The sequence below is a fragment of the Antennarius striatus genome, chromosome 20 (genome assembly GCF_040054535.1).
Source record: "Antennarius striatus isolate MH-2024 chromosome 20, ASM4005453v1, whole genome shotgun sequence".
Taxonomy (NCBI): domain Eukaryota; kingdom Metazoa; phylum Chordata; class Actinopteri; order Lophiiformes; family Antennariidae; genus Antennarius; species Antennarius striatus.
This window is the reverse complement of record NC_090795.1, coordinates 11,793,791-11,798,226: the sequence shown is the minus strand read 5'-3', so window position 1 is coordinate 11,798,226 and position 4,436 is coordinate 11,793,791.

Sequence of the window (4,436 nt, the reverse complement as noted above, 5' to 3'; positions counted from 1 at the left end):
ATTTTTGCACATCCATACAATGAGATGGTGAAGATGACACAACTACTGCTGTTTTTATTTTATTTTTCTTGCAGTTACAACAGTACTGGCCTTACTTTTAGCTAATGCTCCAGAGTTCTACAATCCAGACGATGCCTTTGGAACGGTGGATGAATCTCTGACTGACCACCCAGTGGCACATGAAGACTCCCCAGATGACTCATTAGACGACCTCTTGGCAAATGAATGCATACACCACACACACACACGCACTAACGCACACACGCACACACGCACCCACGCATAGATACTCACACACATATAACCAACATGTCAATTCCTTTGTGTTGCATTAACCTTTAGCCAGCAGCTTTTGATAAGCTGCTGAACACTCAGACAGATGTTCAAACATTTCGACAAGTGTGAACAGAACCTAGTCTGTATAAATATTTGATAAATTAATCACTCCGGTTCTGTCATATTGCACAGTCTTTGATAAAACCAGAATAATCTGATCGCCCTCAGTGACGCCAGGAAAGATGTAAAGGAAAATGAAAGAGGAGGTCTGATCTTTTTCAGAGTGTAAAAGATGAAATGGATGCCTTTAATTTGGAAAACAAATAGCACTCTCCATTAAATACCTTCTAATGGGCTGATGAATAATGCACAAGCATATACATAGATATATGTTAAGACCATTAAACCTGACAAAACGAACCTGCACAGATGTAATCCTCTGGGGGACCGCAGAGGGTCTGTTTAATTTTAATTAACTTCAAGTAGCACTGCTGCGTTAAAACTTCATTACAGTGGTGTGAACACCCATTACACAGACACATTGTTTTTTCTATATATTCTACTCACTGAATTTAATTCTTTAAATCTTTCAACCAAAAACAACAACACTCCGGTTGCATGTAAACATGAATAAATGGATTTTTTTTTCAGTGTCAAACAAATGGGGCCATAATGCCACAGCTTAATACAAGAAGAAGTGTTTGAAGTGGTGCACTGAAAAGCGTCTTCCATGTGAGCAGATTATTCCTGCCACTGAGGGAACACTACAGTCTGTTGTAGTATTCCACCTCTAAGAGAAGAACGCTCAAAGCATAAATATTGGACTTCAGAGAAAAATAATAGATCAGGGGACAAAGGTCAGGGGACAATGCAGATATAAACATAATGTAGTCCTGGTAATTAATTTCCCAGACCTACTTCATGTAAATGTTCATTGAAGATTACATAGAGAAGATAAGAGAGATGACTAACCTTCCAAATTTCACATGCTCATACAATAGAAGAACACTATATGGAAATAAATAAGGTGTTAGTGAATGCAATGAGGCATAAGCTTGGTACCAGATATATTTTAAATTATTGTAAAAAAAAAGAAAGAACATATGTCTTTTTTATGTTGCTTCTTCTCTTCGTACTTCAAAAACAAAATCAAATGATAAGAGCTGTGAATCCAAAGGAAATGAGCTTATTTGCATAACGTCTTCTTTCCTTCATCATAAGAAACAAGGAAATCCCTTGCAGCAGCAACATCTAAATTATCAACCTTTAAGCATTTACAAACAATATGTGACCAATATGTGACATTACACATCCATCATATCAGCTGTAACAGCTTCTGAACACAATCAACACCTCAAAGTGTTTCCTGTGTTTTTGTATTTGGAAAAATAAAAAATTTGAGACATTTCATCAAAATGATGTTTTTATCTCTACATATTTGAAATTTGATTGCATTTTATTTCTTTATTCTACCTTACATAAATTTAACTATTATTTTAAAATACTCATTCTTTTATATAATTTCATATAGTAGCAAATACAGTAAAATTACAGTAAATACACGGAAGTCATGAAAATTGAAGGAGATCAAGTACCTGGGTGAGAAATGTGAGCCATGATCATTATAGTTTCGAACAATTCAGCGCACTGGGGTGTTTCACACAAGATATATAATGTGGATCTGTTCCAGCTAGCAACAGATCAATATGTCTGTTTGCCACAGTTAACAGAGACTCCAGTCCACGAGTGCACTTTGCCGATAAACCACAGTAAAATCAGGCTTTATGACCAGAGACAGTATTTCGTCACGTCCACTCTTTCATCCATGTCTCATGTTTATCCACACAAACACTCCGGCACTCTTTGCAGTGTGGCTGCGTCACACTTTCTAATCTATTGATGCTTTTTATATTGCCTGCCCTCAGGAGGTGTTGCAGCCCCCTCAGCACGCATAATGAAGTCATGAAGTCAGAACCCAAGGAGGTTATGTCTTCACCCGTGTTTGTTTGATGTTGGGTTTGACAGCAGGATTATGCAAAAACAAATACTGGATGGCTTTCCATAAAACTAGGTGGGAGGCTTGGACCTGGGCCAGAACTGATCCCAATAACATTAGAACACAGATCCAGATAAAGGGGCTGATTTAGGTTTTTCATTTTTTCTTTAATGTTGCACCATGCGGTGTGTACAGTGATGGACTTTATTTTGACTTTATCTAATTCTATCCCAGTTTGAAGGATTTCCTGTTAAAAATGCAAGTAATCTTAAATTATGGGTCATGGGTTTTGATGAGTTTTAGAAAAATTTTGAAATCTCAGTTCTCTACTTAGAGCAGTATTTTTTTTAATGTTTATACTGTCCTTCAATAAAGACATAGTAAATCATCTCAGAAGTCCGTCTTCGGATGTTCATTACAGCAGATCTGCATCCTTAACATGTAACATAGCAAATAAATATAGCTCAGCACAGGTGCAGCTGGGTCCTTTTGTGTTTCATGAATTCACCTTCACATCTTCCCTTGATTTGAAGACATTTTTGAGCTCAAGGAAAAGTAATTTGAAAAAGACTATGGGATAGAATTCTATAATTATTTGACCGCTGCCAGGCGCCATTCTGGCTATTCTTCCCCCTGGTCAAGTTCTTCCACTGAGTGATTGTTCTGCAGGACTGAAAATCCTGTGTTCATCTGTCGCTTGTTTTTTTGGTGCATTTAATTTTTTTTTTTTGCTGTTAATGTTTTGTTTACTTTTCTGCTGCATGGTTTTCAATTGCCACTGTTTTTAAATTCCAAATGTGGCATTATTTCTGCAGGTGCAGCTTACTTCTCCTGAGAGAAATGGTGAGGGCCATTGTGGTGTGTTTTTCCTTGTTCCAAAATGTTCCATAACAAATGAGAACAATAACTGGCAGCACAATAAATCTTATTTAAAATACTGAATATTAAATGATCCATAGGTTCACACATTACATTTTTCACTATCAGATATGCATGAGGTGCAGGTCAAAAAAATGTTTTCACAAATGAGATATTGCAAGTAATCAATATGTCATCAATATGACATGCAGGTCAGCAGTTTATGATACTGACTAAAAAAAAAAAAAACACATCGCGCTTGCCTAGTTTAAGTGAACACCTTTGAGAGATTCTCGGTTTCTAATATGTAGTCAGTCCTGCAGGAGAAAATACATTAGAACATAGAAACGTTTGTTGGCAATAAAGAGAAACTAACCTCGAGCAACTCATCACATAACTAATGACCAGATTACACAGACTTGGACTGAATACAGCTCCCAGCGAGCATCTCCTGGTATTGTGCTGCTGCTGAAAAGCAGCGTCACCCCAGCCAATGCTCGCATCTTATCTCCCCACTGCTCCACTAGTGAATACTGTAGTTTCATGGCATGTTCAGAGCCCAAACGTTCACATGGTAGCGCAACCACTCAGCTCCAAAACACCACTCTAACTTATTATTGTCCCAAAGCATGATAAAGCATGAAAATCAGTGTGTGAAATGCTGCAAAACCCTTGCAATAGACCTGTTCTGAGCATGAACAATGTTCAATGCCACGCTATGGGCAGAGATTGGGAGACCACAATGACTAGATGACACTTGCGCATTAACAGTAATACATCATTTTGGCAAACATGAATCAATATTTTTTACAGTACAATAAAAGGTACCAATCATTTTGTTTTGATTGACTTTTTAGTTATGTATTTTTATCTGTCTCTAAGCAGAATGACTCAGAAGTAATGACGGATGGATGGATGGATGATGGATGGATGGATGGATGGATGGATGGATGGATGGATGGATGGATGGATGGATGGATGGATGGATGGATGGATGGATGGATGGATGGATGGATGGATGGATGGATGGATAGATAGATAGATAGATAGATAGATAGATAGATAGATAGATAGATAGATAGATAGATAGATAGATAGATAGATAGATAGATAGATAGATAGATAGATAGATAGATAGATAGATAGATAGATAGATAGATAGATAGATAGATAGATAGATAGATAGATAGATAGATAGATAGATAGATAGATAGATGGCGCCTCCTCTGCAGTCCGCTGGGACTGACGTTTTGGAATATTTCCTCCTCGCTGTAAACTTTTTCCTGCTGCGCCTCGGACGGAGCAC